The 17000-nt window shown below is 44.8% G+C and overlaps 1 protein-coding gene across 6 annotated transcripts in view; it reads left to right on the top strand.

Moving 5' to 3' along the window:
• The window catches only part of LOC111148556 (ST6 beta-galactoside alpha-2,6-sialyltransferase 1), a 117554-nt gene that overhangs the window by 53384 nt on the left and 47170 nt on the right, over positions 1 to 17000 (top strand). For 3 of the 6 annotated variants that reach the window (XM_022505261.1, XM_022505219.1, XM_022505226.1), the window contains one exon: positions 6291 to 6355. The exons of 1 other annotated variant lie outside the window; for it this stretch is intronic. The gene's annotated coding sequence lies outside the window, so the exon portion shown is untranslated. Of the gene's footprint in view, positions 1 to 5254; positions 5444 to 6290; positions 6356 to 16016; positions 16237 to 17000 lie in introns of those variants that run through there. 2 more of the 6 variants (XM_022505245.1, XM_022505253.1) reach the window with 2 other exon arrangements.

The following is a 17000-nucleotide window of genomic DNA, read 5'->3' as shown; positions in this document are numbered from 1 at the left end:
GGAAGTGAGACTAAACAGATAACTTCTGCACGTTCATTCTGCCATGAACGTGCAGAAGTCATCCCGTGACTCACGGTGGTTTTCTCTGCTTTTCAGTTTGACAACAGGATTTTGTTTTTCTTTTTTCCTTTTAAAATGTTTTAGAAAATAAAGGGGTCTAGTTAAAGAGCTGTGCTCGAAGGCCCTGTGTTTCTGCAGGGGTATCACTGTGCTAGAAGGGGCTAGGCTTGGGAGCAGGACTTGAATCTTGGTTCTGTCCGCTTCTTGCTGTGTGGCCTTTGGACAGTCACTCACTCACTCTGAGCGTCAGCTTCCTCACCTGTAAAACAACCCACAGAGTTTTTCAGAAGATTGAAGATAAAATGGAAAGCACCTAACACAGAATAGGGCTTCAGTGATATTTTCAGTGATGATGGTGACATGATCATCACGGTAACGGAGTGCTAGGCTCTTCCTACATAAGGAAGACGTGGCTGTGCTGCTTCCCCAAGATTGTCTGTGTCACCTGAACATGGCATGCTCCTTGCCGTCCCGGTATTTCTGTGTGTTCAGATGTGATTCTTTTCTTTTCCTAAATAGCAACTCTGACCTTGGATGCAACCTCAGAGAAGAAACATACAAGCATGTCAGTGTAACTCTAGCCACTCAGCACATTTTTAAAAAAGGGCCTTAGTCAAAAAGAAAGAATAACTGAAACCATGACCAATGTTCTGATAGTCACTTAGTCCTATGGATCTAAGGCCCGCACAGGGGCGGGGGCGTGAGTCCGACTTGCCCTCCGTCTCTGTGGAGTGACCGTCTTTGTGCAGGGTCTGATCCCAGTGTTTGTTTTTCTTGTGCTGCGTGGAGCTAAACTCAAAATAATTGCTCCTTCTGTTACCCAGAGGGAAAAAAAATTGTCCTCTCCTCCGGGCCAGGATGATAACCCTGCTGTGTTGGGTTCACAGAATGAACTTGTGTGTGAGCATTCAGTGTTCAGCAGACTGTGTGTTTTATTTTATGGGTGATTAAAAGTAGGAGGACTTTTCATTTAATGCTCATTTATTGCCAATGATTAGCCACACAAAATAAGATCTTATTTTACCTGACTTCTAATTCAGCTGTTTGTTTATTTATTTATTTATTTATTTTCATTTTATCTATATACGTCCATGTTTTAGTATATGTTTAAAAGATCCCTAAGGACCTTTTGGGGGCATCTGGTGGGCTCAGTAGGTAGAGCATGGGACTCTTGATCTCAGGGTCATGAGTTCGAGCCCCCCAGATAGGTGTAGAGATTACTTTAAAAAAAAAAGTTTGTTTATTCAAATCAGGATCCAAATACAGTCCTTACATTGTAATAGGTGGATATGACTTGTAAAATTCCCAAGATGCTTGTCATCAATAGTTTCCTGAGGGAGGAGGATTTGGGGCCCTGGTGCTGATTTTGTGACTAGCCATTGGTAAGGTGTGGCTCCGCTGTCCATATAAACAGAGGCCAACACTGAGGCCACCGATGCCGCCGCCTCATGGGCCTTATCTCCTCTCATTGCTCAACTGTCCCTCTTAAAATCACCCACTTCCTGATCTCTTGTCCTTTTATTCTTGAGTGAAAATAGGACCGTATGAGATTCTTCGCTTCTTGAAATATTTGAATACCAAAGTGACGTTGAGAAGCCCACCCTCCCACCCGCAGGACGGTTAAGATTTGTGCTTTTCACACTTGTTGGCCCTGGAGGGAGGTTGATAGAGCATAGATGGTAAGGAGGTATTTCCTGGTTAAAAATAACGACAGGATGTTTTGAAACAGGGGCTTTTGCTCTTGTAAGCCTCCGTGCACAAAGCTGAAGTTTTTGCCGTTGCCACAGGTGGTAGTTCAGCTCGTAACAGCAGATGACATATGTCCGAGTGGCCTGTAGGGTAACCTGGGAGAAGCTGAAGTAGCACAGTCAGAAAGGCCGTCGTGTTCCATCTGCAGGAAGGACCTCTTAGTTGGGGGCCTCTCATTATGAGATTTATCTTGATAGGCAGCCCATTATACAGCCTATGCCGATGTTTACTTTGGATTAAATGCTATAGCTTTCCGTGCCCATTCATGCTTTCATCCCCTTCTGATTTGCGCATGTCAGATAGAGTCCTTCCTGTTGGCCATTTCCTCCATCTCCCCACCACCATGCTTCTCTGCTTCTTCCAGGTAAGGGGCACCTAGCTCTTGGTCCCTGGTGCACTTAGACTTCTCAATTGTTCCATTCCAAGCACGGTCTCTGTTGTATTGTCAGGTTTCTTGTGAGGCCCTCCCCGCCACCACGCTTCATGCCTGGTACACAGGGGACAGTCCGTTCGTGGGGTCTGTCTGTAGCATGCTGCTTTCGTCACGTAGGGGGACTTGTGAGAAGGGGAGGCGGGTTCTTGGGGAGACTTGTTTTTAGAGACAGGAGACATGGAAAATAGTGAGGGGAACAAAATGGAAGGCAGAGAATTCCAGAGGAGGCAGGCAGGGCCGCCCACCTCCTCCTTGCCCTGCGACTTCTACTACTTGGTCCTGACCTGTACAGTCCTTGACAGTTTACCGAGCACCTTCCACCTGCACTCTCCCATGCCACGAACTTGCTAGCGGTACGCTCCATTTTGTAATTGACAAAACTGTGGCTCCGTGGAGTGAAATGACATGCTAAGGGCTCCTTGACTAGTAAGGGTAGAGCCAGGACTGGAGCTCAGTTTTCGGATACTGAATCTAATCTTCTTTCTACTCTTTGTCACCTGGCTCAGGTTGGTAACCTGGAGCCTGGGAAGGAGAAAGGACTCAGCCTGAACCGCAGATGTGGTTCATGACTTTAGGTAATGCTGGGCATGAACCTCTGTGTGGCCAGTGAATGGGGAGGGGAAGTAGAGAAAGGATGAACATCAAACAGTTACCGTGTTCGGTGGAAATAGAAAGCAAGCCACAGATGTGGGCCATGTGTGTAATTTTAAATTTGGTAACAATCACCTTATAAAAGTAAACATAAAAGATGAAGAAGGTTAGTTTAATATCTTTAACCCAATATATACAAAATATTTACTTTATTAGGCAACTGACATAGAAGTTATCAATCCAACGTTCTTCCATTCTATTTTTCCATATAGTTCACATTGACGGCACATCTCGGGATGGCTTGGGCACACACACTTGGGCACACACACTGCTAGGGCTCCATAGTGCGTGCACCTAGTGACTCTGGTGCCAGGTGAAGTTGTGTTTTATGTAGTTCGTATATTGCAACAATCACAGTACTGCCTAATGGCTGAGGAAATGGGCCCAGAGAGGTTATATAACTTGCCTGGGCTGCAAAGCTGGAAAGTGAGAGCTGGGTTGTGACCCAGGTCTGTCCCTCCTCTCCCCGCTGCTTGATCTGAGCCTGGAAGGATGGGGGAATTGAATAGATGGAAATGAGCAATGGCCTTGATGTGGTGTTATTACCCTTGTGGGTTTGCCTTGCTGCTGGCGTTGATAGTATTGTGTGCAGTGGACAAGGGGGGCCGGGGGCAGAGCTGGGGTAGCCGATTTCCAAACCATTGTTAGACTTGCTTCTGGGGAGGTGGCTAAGGGATCACAGGAGAGTAGAGGGAGCCGCTGTCTTCAAAGGCAAGAGCAGAACTCAGAACTCGAGGGAGTCCTTTCAGTATGTGGCGAGCCTGTTACAGGAAAGTTCGGGTTATAACTTGGAGAGAACTCAGCCCCCGCCAGGCCGTGAAGTGCCAAGCAAATGTGTTTGCCCTCCCTATGCTAAGTCAGGAGAGTCTGTGTTTTATCTGAGTTTTATGCCTTTCCTGGAAGACTGCGATAGTCGTAATGGAGGGAAATTGGGTTAGGAGGGCCGTGTGCCTGCCTTGTGGGCGATCGAGTTGGTTCTAAGTTGTTTTTCTTGTTTTAGTCACAAATACTGCAAAAGCAGTAACAATATACTTTTTAATTCCTGGCGTTCTGGCACATTAGTGTTCATTTCACAGTGTTCTCTTGCAGTCATCCATTTTTCCGTTTGTGGAAAAGAAAAAAAAGGTTTTTATTATAATTGTAGCATGGATGGTGTTTATTGTGTTTCTCCCTTTACCATAAACATTTTTGTATCTTTACAGTGTGTGTGGTATGTTAATGGCCTCTGAGGATATTACTGAATTCTATATTTAATTTGCCTGTTTCTATGGCTGGAGATTGAGATTGTTTCAAAATTGAGAAATTTAATGCTCTAGCCTGCAACCTCATGCCTAGGTTTCTTTTCTATCTTTTGTAATTAGCTTATAAAATCAGAACACTAAGATTTGTAAATATATTTATGAATTGTTTTAATTACTTTGAAATATAATTTAATTACATTTAAATGTAATATAATTAAATATAATTGCTTATAAGTAGTAATTATAAATTTAAAACTTTCTTTAAAAATTTATTTATTCATGTATTTATTTGTTTGAGAGCGAGAGTTTGAGTACAAGCGGTGGGGGGCAGAGGCCGAGGCCGAGGGAGAGGGAGAGGGAGAGAGAGAATCCCAAGCTGACTCACGCTAAGCAAGGAGCCCGACACGGGGTTTGCTTGATCCCATGACACTGAGATCATGACCTGAGCTGGAACCAAGAGTCAGACCCTTAACTGAATACACCACCACCCAGGTGCCCCTAAAACTCTTTCTTTATAATAAATACCCCAGCCTTGAATTCAAGGCCAGAAAGCTACAAACATTTTAAAATATGTTGGTTGTTCTGAGGTCTTGCTTCCATTCTCTCGAAATACAGCTTGTTTTTTTCTCTTCCCTACCAGTTTTATTGAGATATAATTAACAGACAGCACTGTAGAAGTTTAAAGTGAACAACACGCATTTCCACTTTCCCATCAGGTGTTATGTGAGCTCACCATTTTTGCCACAAAATCATGAGCACCGAGTACGAAAATTTCCTCAAAGTTTTGCGAAGTTGAAAACGAGGGTAAACATGTGCCCAGTGTTTATGTGGACTGACTTCCTCATATGCCTCTTGGAACACCACTGACGTCACTGAAAAGAGGGACAGACAAGGCCACCATAGGTGCTGGGGGCCTTTCCTTGAGGCAGGTCGGTGAAACAGTTTCCTGTGTGGACTGATGGTGAGGGCCAAGCCCCAGTACTCACCACCTTCAAGTCTGGACACAACACTCCCCAGAATTCAGCCTCAGTTTCCCACGGGGGAACCAAAGGAGCAAGGAGCTCCATCGTGAACCGGATGTAGCCTGCAGAAAAGGGCTGAACTTCCCATTTCCCTCCGCACCTCCTATTGCTTGTGGATCTGTCACAGGCTTTGGAGGCAGAGAGATGTGTGGGGGTGGGCATGTTATTTAATCTCTCATTGGCTCATTTTTCATCTACAGTTGCTAGGAGAGTGAAACATGTTCCTCCTTGAGAGATACTAAGAGCAGTGCTTGCCACATAACTAGTGCCCAGAGAAACTTGTAAAGGTGGGTTTGAATCTCAGACCCGACACTTTCTAGATGCCTGCTTTGGGCAAATCACTTAACCTTTCTGTTCTTGCTTCTGGAAAATGGGATGATAGCCCCTGCCTCACAGAGGTGTTTGGGGGTTTTTGTGAGATGATGGGTAGCATAGAGCTTGGCCCAGAAAAGCCCCTGCATAAAGAAAGCCAAAGGAAACACATTGTTTTAATTTTTCTTTTCTATTCTGCAGAAGGGAGAGCTTTATCCCCTTCTACTAGTCTAAGCAGCAGTTCTGTTGTAATGAGCTCCTGCATCTTGACCATGTTTGTTGTTATGGTGCCTTTTTATGTCTTACATTGTAGGTAGGAGCAAAGCAACATTTTTCACGTCCCTGAAACTTTTAACAGGTTTTCATAAAGTCTCGTTTTGAAGGTCAGCAAGTACCTAATTTCACCAAGAGAGGGTGATACTTCATAGACTTACTAATTTAGTGGCCTGTCCCCACAGCTGACATCAAAAGAAACCATCAGGTTTATGGAAGGTATCAGGTGTTTCGTTATGCTCAGATGAAATTTGTCTGAATGAAAAGGTAAAAGGCACGATCTTTAGGAAATACAAAGAAATGACCAAAGGGGCACTTGAGCACGGCCTGCCCACCCCCTGCTCCTGTCTGTCCGATTCCTCCTCATCTTCCTGTCTGAGTTGAGATGTCTCCCCCAGGGCAGCCTTCCTGAGCCATTGGGATCTGGTGACTGGACTCTGCTCATGGTCACCTACTGGGTGACTGTGATTCTTTCTTACCGGCCTTTCTCCCTCTGAGGCAGAGACCTGCCGTAGTCACCCTTGTATCATTGTTATCTTTGTTAACTAGCACTGAGCCTGAGTCACCGTTGGATCCATGTCACCTACCACTAGGCCTGAACAGCATAGCACTCCGTAAGTATTTGTTAGCTGAATGGATGAACTTGTGAAAATCCACCTGTGATGCTAGAAGGTGTGTGCATGACAATGGCATGACAATGGCAGATGGATTTGCAAAGGAAGGTAAGCAGAAGATTAAGTGCCATTCCCCCCCCCCACCCTTAGGCTAACGACAAATGAACGCAGCAGTACTTCCCTTTGCTTCTGTGGCTTTATACCTTGTGAGGCATGGGTTTATTCCTTTATCCCAGCTGTTTCTCATCTCTAAACGTCTTCTTTCTTTCAACATCTCCCCAGTTCCCATCTGTGCTACTGACCTGTGCCAAAGATTTGGCATGAGTCTAGTTCCATGGTGTGTTCATGTCCAGTTTAAACTCTGGGCATATCGCAGAAAGGATGAATGTTTCCTTCTTCAATCCTCATGACTTGTGAGTTAGAGAAGAGCCAGAGCGAGCCTCACTGGCTTTCCTTGAGAAGCAGGAACTGGTGGGACAGGGTGCTAGGCAGGTATAGGACTAATCTTGGTGTGAAATACGCTTTGCCTAGAAATGTTGCCTCTGGGGCCTTCTGCTTCATCACTGCTCATCTGGGAAGTCCAATCTAACATAACAACAGTATTCTCTACTGAACACCTGTTGTATTCAGGGCAGTGTACTGAGAGTTTCACTGATAGCCTCTCAAATCCTCATATGTAAGGACTAAGGCAAATCCCCTACATCTCTCATAAAGCCTGGCTGGCTACTGAAGTCAGCAGCATGACACAGTGATAAAAGAAGAATTTGAGAGGGAGCCAAGAAATTTGAGTTTCGGTTTGGCTCTGTTGCAGACCCGTGATGTGGCCTTCTCTATGCCAGTGGGCCTGTTTTCTCATCTCTAAAAATGGGATGGCGAGAAGCCATGAGATGCTTTCTCAGTTCCCTTCTGTTTCATATCCTCAGTGCGTCTATTCCAACCCAACCTGTTCTCTTCTTTGCCTGAGTTACTGTAGATTACAGATCAGAATTACATGGTTTAGTAGCACCGTATGTTCTGAGTGAGGCTTATCTCCTAGCGATACTCCACTCTTCCAGTGCCAAAGACCTTATCTTGTTCTCTTAAATGCTTCTTAACTCTGGGCCTACCACATTGGTGAAATATGACGCTATTACCCTTGTGTGAGGCCTTGGAACGTCTTGGGTACATGTTGCCCTGAGATGGTTGTTTCTGCGCCCCTTCAGTCTTTTTCACGTTAAGACCTGAGGTTGGTTGTCAGATCCATTTTCGAATAAATTGGACTTCAAATGGGATGAACTTCTGCTTAACCGTTACTGTCCCTTTTGTTATTTTGTGCCTTTTGTGCCCTAAGGCATCCTTGTCTGCTCCAAGTTCATGAAGATACTCTCCTATATTTGCTTCTAGAAGTGCTGTCATTGGAACTTTCACATACAGGTCTAAGATCCTTCTCAAATTAATTGTATGGATAAAGTGAAGTAGAGGTTCAAGGTTGATTTGTTTCCCCTGCATAGATATCCAGACATTTCAGAACAATTTATTAAGAAGATTTTCCTTTCTCCATTGAATTTCATTGGTAGAATTATAAAATGTTATTCCTGTATATGTGCGGGCCCATTTAGGGATTTTGTGTGTGTTTTTTTTGTTTGTTTGTTTGTTTTTCCCTGTTGTAGTTGTCTGTCCTTACCCCAACAACACATTGCCTTGATTACTGTGGTTTTATAATAAGTTTGGTAATGTAACTTCTTTAACTTTGTTCTTCTAAGATTGCTTTTGCTCTTCTAGGTCTTTGGATTTCCTTATAAATATTAGACTTAGCTTGTCAGTGTCTACAAAATAACTGGGGATTTTGACTGAAAATGCATTGAGGCTGTATCAGTGTGTTTGAGTTCTACAGAGAAATAGAGCTTTCTCTCTCTCTCTCTCTCACACACACACAGTTTATTCTATTTTTAAAAAGCTGGTAGTGATGCTCTGAATTGATTTTGAGATCAACTCATGTAAAATACATGTTTTTGATAAACACTGGTGCAGTGAGGGAGAGGGACCTATAAAATAAGGGATTACCACCTACTGGGAAGTGCTACCAGGGTATACAGCGAGCTCTAGGACACAAGGGAGGGAGGGCAAAACCAGGCAGTGTTTTGGAAAGTCTGGGAAAACCTCTCAAAAGTCCTTGAGGAGTTGACATAGAAAAGGAGGCATTTAACATATTTGACAAGAGGGTAGGGAGAGGCATTTGAGCTCAAGGATGACAGCAGTGGTGTGAGTGGGAAACGGTGAGGTAGGACGGGTGGAACTTCCTTAGTTTAGTCCAGATGGAATGCGAGAGCTGTGAGGGAATGGCGGAATATGAGGTTACAGATAACAACAGTAGCAGTAAAAATCACAAAAACTCTGACAACAGTCTAAAAAATTTAAATTTATTATGTGTGCATCAGGAAGGCACTGGAGGGTACATTAAAAATGGTCCAATTCCATTTGCATTTTACAAAGGTTGACTCTGTCCGCCATGTGCAGCTAGACCAGTCTCTGCCCTATGTAGTCATGAATTAGAACAGAAAAGCCAGGCCCAAAGGAAACCCAGTTCTGGAAGCCAGATCCTAACCCACATTAGGCAATTATCCTTTCATTCTACCATGCAGCTTCTTAGAAGATTCACCCAGATATACAAATTTTGCTTTTTTGAGCATGTACTGAAATTATTATTGTCCCTTTCAGGGCATTGTAAGAGGTGGAGATAGAGCTCGTTCTGTCTGTTCTTTCTTATTCCCTGGATAGGGTTACCTCATCTGGAGAGCAAAGTTATGGGAGCCTGTGAGAGAGTGAAAATCTCTTACACCTACAACATGGCATTATTCTAGGTGCCTTCTAACTATTAATCTAATTAATCTTCACAATATTTCTCTGTGGTATAATTATTTCCATTCCATAGATGAGGAAACTGAGGTACATTGAATTAAGTGACCTGCCTCAAGTGACACATCCAGCAATTAGCAAAGCTAGGTTTTAGGTGAAATCTATTCTCCTAACCACCACGAGGCTTCTTGGTTGGGTTTGATTTCATTCCAGCCATGTCCTTGAACCCAGATCTTTGAACAAAGATGGTCATGAAAAGATTTGGCTGTGAGTCTCAACATTGCCAAATTGGAATCATCCCTAATATAGAGGAAGAGGAGAGTTTTCCTAGCTAGGAGAAAGAAGGATGGCTTCTTGGAAGGAAATGATATTTTAATGGAGCTTTGGAGAGATGAGTGAAATTTTGAGAAGTAGAAACTGCTGAGAAGGAAGGGCAGCAGTACCAGCAGAGATGATGTAATCCAACTATAACCTCCCTCTGTTTGTAATTAAAAAATTGGATGGAATGCAGAAGTAACTACATGAAAGCCCTAAGAGTAATAGCAGGCAGATAGGATACTGGACCTGAAGCTTGGACAATGACCCATAATGGTCCTTGTCACATGGAATTGCATAATGGTGTGGGAGGCAAAAATTGTGAGATAGCCCCATCTTTCCAGCCAGAAGAACCCGGCAAAGGAGCCACCAGGGAGTGGGAAGAAATCGCTGAGGGGAGAGAGCTGGAAAAAGGGCCCCACTCACTCTGTGCATAGACTGATATAAGTCACGGGAATGCTCCAAGGTGGGTGTGTGTGTATGCATGGCATAGACCCAAAGAAGCAGAGCAAAGGTCTGGAATACTTGACTATGACATTAACACTACCCAGGTCCTAGATGAACCCTGTGTTGCCTATGGGACAGGCAGACCCAATTAGACTAGTGAAGGCTTTGAAACCTGAGCTGGCATCAAAGCTACCATTCGCAAAAGAGGGAGACAGAATATCCAGTCTGAACCTAAGTGGGTTAATTGTCCATTAAATTAATAAAAATATCAACATTTCTTTCCAGAGAATTTTAGCAGGATTTAGTCTCATATTATTCAAAAGTCCAGGATACAATCCAAATTTTCTCAATATAAAAAGAGCCAGGAAAATCTGAATAATACTCAAGGGAAAAGACCATAATCGGTGCTAACCCTGAGATGACTCAGATGGTGGAATTATGAGACAGATGTACAGTAGCTGTTATAACTGTTCTTCATTCTTGAAATGAATGAAAAGTTAGAAATTATCAGCAGAAAAATAGAAACTATACAAAATAACCTGATGGAAATTTTAGAGCTGAAAAGATGAGATCTGAAGTAATAAATTCATTGCATGGACTTAATGACAGAAAAGAGATGACAGAGGAAAAAAATTCGTGAACTTGAAGATAGATCAATAGAAATTATGCAGTATTTTATATTTGTAAATATACATTTTTTAATTGGGAAAAATGAACAGCATCTCAGGATACCATGGGACAACATCAACAAGTTGAAAATTCATGTTATTGGAGTCCCAGCCCAGAGGGTGGGGAGAAAAAAAACAAAAACAAAAAACCTATTGGTGCAGAAAAATTTGAAGATGGGATGGCTAAAAATGTCCCAAATGTGGGGAAAGACATAAACTTACAAATTAAAGAATCTCAGTGTGGGGCACCTGGGTGGCTCAGTCGGTTAAATGTCTGACTCTTGGTTTTGGCTCAGGTCATGATCTCAGGGTCTTCGGATCAATACTTGCATTGGGTGGGGCACCTGGGTGGCTCAGTGGGTTAAAGCCTCTTCCTGCGGCTCAGGTCATGATCCCAGGGTCCTCGGGCTCTCTGCTCAGCGGGGAGCCTGCTTCCCCCCCCTCCACCTGCCTCTCTGCCTACTTGTGATCTCTGTCAAATAAATAAATAAAATCTTAAAAAAAAAAAAAAGACTTGCATTGGGCTCTGTGCTCAGTGGGGAGTCTGCTTGAGTTTCTCTCTCTCCCTCTGCCCCTCCCCTCACTTGTGGGCACTCTTTCTCTCTCTAATAAATAAATAAATCTTAAAAAAAAAAAAAAAGAAGAAGAATCTTAGTGAATCCTAAATAGGATAAACTCAGTAACAACTACTCAGCCACATCATAATCAAACTGCTATACATGAAAGATAAAAAATACTAGGGAAATAAGATACATTTCCTATTTAATAGGCAAGCCTATTAAAACAACAACAGGCTTCTCATTTATAACCAGGTTGGCCAGGGGCAGGGGAATAAGATCTTGAAAATACTGAAAGAAAAGACCTGTCAACTCCAAATTTTATACCCAGAAAAAATATCCTTTGGAAGTGAAGGAAAAATAAAGATCTCAGGTGAAGGAAAAAACAAGAAACTTCATATCTAGTAACTCTACTCTTTTTTTGTTGTTGTTAAAGATTTTATTTATTTATTTGACAGAGAGGGAGATGGTGAGAGAGGGAACACAAGCAGGGGCAGTAGGAGAGGGAGAAGCAGGCTTCCCACTGAGCAGGGAGCCCGATGTGGGCTTGATCCCAGAACCCTGGCATCATGACCTGAGCTGAAGGCAGAGGCTTAACGATTGAGCCACCCAGGTGCCCAAAGCAGCCCTACTCTCAACTGCTAATGGAAGTTTTTCATGCTGAAGGGAAATGATGTGAGTGGGAAACTTTGAACATATATAAAAGAAAAATAACGAATGATAAATAGGTATCTAACACCATAGATTGCTGTTAGTAAAACTACAGACAAAAGTACAAAAGTAAACAAAAATCCTAAGGCCATGACACAAGGGTAACTATATATTACTGGCAATATTTTGGACATGGTTCCTTCAAGTTACTTTCTTTATGAATAACATTTCTTTTTCTCTTCCCTCCCCCTCCCTACACAACACTTTCTTTCAACTAAGATTATAGTATATGTGGTTTTATAATATACTTTACCAATTCACATTGTATTATAAACACTTTTGCTTAGAAACCTTAATTACTGGAAGTTTTATTAGGTTTGATAATTTATGTTTTGAAAATGAATATATTTTAGAAATACATACTGATATATTTATGGATACAGTGCTATGGTGTCTGCAATTTGTTTCTAAAACCCAAGCTGGGGGACTCGTTGGATATGGGTGAGATAAGATTGGCCATAAATTGGGAACCTGGATGGCTCAGTTGGTTAAGCGTCCAACTCTTGGTTTTGGCTCAGGTCATGATCTCATTAGTGGTAAGATAGAGCTCTGAGGCAGGCTCAGTGCTCAGCAGGGTTCTGCTTGAAGATTTTCTCCCTCTGCCCTTCCCCCAACTCATGCTCATGCTCTCTCTCTTTCAAATAAGTAAATCTTAAAAACAAACTCTGAAAAACGAGTGACCATAAATTAATCATTGCACATGCTGGGTAATGAGTACCTGATGGTTCAATTTGCTACTTTCTGTGGTTTTCTCTATGTATGCAATCATTCATTCAAAAGCTTTAAGAAATCTTCATGGATGTGATTTTTAATTATTTCATCATATCCCGTTTTGTGGACATTCCATAACATTTAGGTGTTCCTCTATTGTTGTAAATGGTGGTTGTTTCAGGTTACCTGTGGGCTGAGATGGAACTACGGGCTTTGACAGCTTCTCTGATTATTAACTTTTTCAGATGTGACCACTGAGTTAAAAGAGAATGGATATTTTGGTGCTTTGATACATTTTGCCAAATCGCCCTTCAGAAGGGATAGTGTATGTAATTTCCATACAAGAGGTGTATAAAAGTGCTCTTGTCAGCTCTGTTATATACATTTCCAGCCTCTATTAATTTGATAGATTAATTTACTGTTTTCATGTGTCTTTCTTTGGTTTCCGGTGACATTGAATTCCCCAGCCTGACACTGAATTGCTTCCCATCTTTTTAGGGAGGGAGCAAGGGAGGAGAGTAGAAAGAAAGACCTCTGCATTCCTCACTTTGAAGATGAAAGGAGAACAAACACAGGGAGCCCCGGGTTCTAATCCCGGCTCTTCCTTTTTTTAGCTACTGACTACACCCCCTTAGCCTCTCTGTGTCTCAGATGTCTTCAGTGAAGACCTACAGCAGGCTGCCAGCCTCCGTGGGGGTGAAGTTACAGAGATTCACCGGGGTCAGCCTGGTGCACGGTGGTCCATCAGGGGATGGTAGCTGTCGTCCTTCGGAAGCTGAGGATCAGGATATGATTAAAGGACCCACGCTGTCCCGTGCTTAGAACTGGGTGTCCCCACTTCTCTGCTCCCTGCACAGGGTAGGCCCCTGAGGGAACTGCTGCTCCTGTTTGTGTCACTGTCTCTGTACCTTTCGTTCTTTGCAGTCTCTCTGGTCTTTCAGCTGTGGCTGGGAGTTGGAGGCAGTGTCATAAGCCAGGAAATCCTGGGAGCTGGGTGAACGAGGAGGCAGGAGTTCTGACTGACTGCTAATCATATTTATGTGGGTCAGTGGGAATGCATGTTGTGGTACTGGGCTTAGAGGCTTGGGGTGAACTTTAGGTGGATGTGTTTGGCCGTGGCTCACCTTATTTTCTGGAGCAGAATTCAGACCTGGAACGTGATCTTTCCAGGGCAATCCAGCCAAGGTGTGTGTGTGTGGCGGGGGGGGGGGGTCTTTGCCTCAACTCACTGCCCCCTCCCCGGCCCTTCATCTTCCTCACCCTGTTTCTCTATACCTAAGCCCAGAGCCCTTAAATTGAACTTGTTCTTACTACACACACACACACACACAGACACACACACACACACACACCCCACCTTACCCCCCTACTTCTAGAAGGTTGAGAACAGCTGAAACAGGAAAGAGGACTGTGGCTCTAAATAACCCGTCTGCTCACAGACTAAGAGAGAACCCAACGTATTCTTTCTCCATTTACAGCTTTTGATTGGTGAGAGGTGGGGGGTGGTGAGAACCCTTTGGGTTATTTCAACACCAAGTAAGAAGGCCAGAACACCCCCAACACCCCCCAACACTCAGCTCAGAGCAGGGATGTGGCTGACTAGGCACAGAAGCATTTCTCCTGAAATTAAAGTTGGGTGCCCAGACCTCAGTGCTCCCCGCCTACCCTGGTTTCACTCTGGGACCACTTCACTGGCTTCCTGTTTTCTTCTTAGGGGCCCAGTACAGTTGCAAGAGACCTAAGGGTAAGGTTAGCAGGGGCAATGAGTTTGGACTATTTTCTGAATCAAGGAAAAATCCAGACAAAGGACAGCAGGCTTTCTTGTGAGAATTTGGGTCTACTGGTTTTTCCTGCCCTGGACAGGCAGTGAGCTCCCTGCTCCATGGAAATTGGGGCAGAACTTTCCAGTCCTCTCCTCCTGCCGGGACTCCCCTCCCCTGTGGGGTCTGCAGAGGTCTCTGGGGGACAGACTCTGAGGGAATTGAACAGCTTTTCATGCGTATGATCACAGAGAAGGGATTCTTCTAACGGTTGTAAGTCACCTCTATTCATAATCGAAGGATGCTTTAAGGAGAAATCTTCAGCATCTTAAGTAGGTATTCCTTAAACAGTGTTTCTTTTCCTCTTTGAAATGGGCAGGTGCTTTGCCCACAAGCTTTATTTCCAATGGCTTTATAGAGGTGAAGAAGTTATGTCATGGCCTTAGAGAAACTTAAAACAACAATAGTTTCATCTGTGTGCTGGAAAGTTCCTTCTCCCCTGTTTTCTCCCCTGGGCTTCATGATAGCCCTGTGAAGTAAGGATCGTTCAGCTCCCTTCCTTGTGAGCAAACATAGGCTCGAGAGGATACATGACTTGCAAGGACACACAGTGATTTGAGTGGACAGCTAGGGATCACTCGCCTGGGACCTGGTTTCCAAGTTTTCCAGGAGTTCAGCCTTCCTAGAACCACCCCTTTGGCTCTGACTTCCCGAAGGTCCAAATTGCTTCTCTCGGCTGTGCCTCAGCATTTGAAGGAGTTAACGCTGAAAGCAGCAGAAATCGGCTTTGTCGAGATGAACATCGAGGTCCTGTATTTAGCCAAAGACAAATATTGACTCATGACACTCCCAGAAAGTTCATCTTCTCTCGAAAATGAAGACTTCCTCCACCCACGGCAGCGACGCCGGGCTGCCGCCTCCCGTGACCCCTCCCTGCTCCTGCTGGGCGCAGGTCTACAAGCCACCAGTGAGTAAGCATGGTCCTTACTTCCAACCCTTACAGCAGTCCCCGGAGGTAGGTGGTTTTGCATACAATTTACAAAGGAGGACACTGAGTGCTTATATCACATTTGCCTAAGATCACACAGGGATGAATAATGCAGCTGGGATCCAAGTCTAGATTCTTCTGACTGCAAAGCTGCGTGCGTTCCCACGAAATTTTGCTCTACTCTCTCAAACCAGGTCCCATCTGAGTATCTTCCTCATCCCAGGGTTGGTCCTCGTCTTGTCTGCACGGGGGCCTGCACCCAGGTTTTCCTGGCCTGTGGGACTTGGGTCAAATCTCAGTTGAGATCCTGGCTCTGTGTCCTAAGAGTAGGGTGCTCGTGGACACGTCTCGCAGCCTCCCTGACCCTCGGTTTCTGCGCTGCGCTGCCTTGAGGGGTTATTTGGAAGATTCGGCAGGTATCTGGCCTCAGATGTGGCCTGCGGCAGGTGGCCCAGAAGCAGCAGCTGTTCCTAGTTTCCTGGCCACTTCCTTTCAGGGAGTGGGGGGGGGGTGTTGTGAGCTGCAGCAGTCTCATTCTGCTGGCGCTGGGTAGTCTCTGCAGGCTCAGCACTTCCCTCCCGGGCTCTGAAGCTTCTTACCTGCTCCCCACTGTGTGCCTGATAATCACCGGACTCATCTGCGGGGACTCACAGTGCCACGGGCTGAGGTCCCAGTCTCCCTTTCAGAGTCCCCTCGCCCACCTCCGTCCTGTTTCTCTCCTGTCCTCCAGGCTTTCCCCCTCCATGGACGCTTTGATCCCAGGTTGGATGTAGGGCCCCTACTCCTGGGCTATGACTCTTGAGCATCTCCTTTGCAAGAAGAAAATATTCACTTATTTGGCACATGAAGCCAAGCCACAGGCACTGACCGTGGCCCTGGCAACATTGAGGTAACTGGCTGATTCAGGTGCTCACTGTCTGGGGCTGTGCCTGTGGGGGCGGTGGGATGCAAAGTAAATAGTGCATTAGGTATTTAGGTCATTGTTTGTCTGATTTTCATGGTATTTAAGGCAGTTAGCATCGTGAGTGCAGGGGAGTGGCAGTTACCTGTGGGTCTAAAGTTCTGCACTCAGAGTTACCAGCATCTTTGTCGAATTGATTGTTCCAAATAGATGTGGTCCGAAGGTAAGCTCGCAGCTTTGCCAAGCCTAGTGCTGGGGGGTGGGGGGAAGGATTGTGGGGAACCCAGGTGCGGCCCTTCCTTTCCCCCACCCTCCTCCTTTCCCCTCCACCCTCCTAAGTCATATTCGTTGACTGGGTCAGCATGCAGCAGTTGACAACTTTTTTTGCTGACTTGCCAGTGGGCTGTAGGAAGGAGAACTCACAGGCTTCAGGGCCAGACATTGACTGGGCAGGGTGCATGACTCCCCAGCCTCACACTCCTTCTATAAAGTGTTGCGATAGCCGACTTGACATTCGTGAGGGTGTTCTGTTGAGATCCTTGAGAATTCTCTTTTTTGTTTTTTAGGATTTTATTTATTTATTTATTTCGGGAGAGTGAGGGGTGGGGGGCTGTGCAAAGGGGAAGGGAGGGAGAGGGCGTCTCAAGCAGACTCAGTGCCGAGCATGGGGTCCACGACCCGGGGCTCGATCCCACCACCCTGAGATCATGCCCTGAGCTGAAGCCAAGAGTCAGATGCTCAACTGCCTGAGC

Source organism: Enhydra lutris, unplaced genomic scaffold (assembly GCF_002288905.1).
Source record: "Enhydra lutris kenyoni isolate GAN:26980312 unplaced genomic scaffold, ASM228890v2 scaffoldscaffold2, whole genome shotgun sequence".
Taxonomy (NCBI): Eukaryota; Metazoa; Chordata; class Mammalia; order Carnivora; family Mustelidae; genus Enhydra; species Enhydra lutris.
The sequence above is the reverse complement of the archived record's forward strand: the minus strand, read 5'-3'. Positions and strand labels throughout refer to the sequence as shown.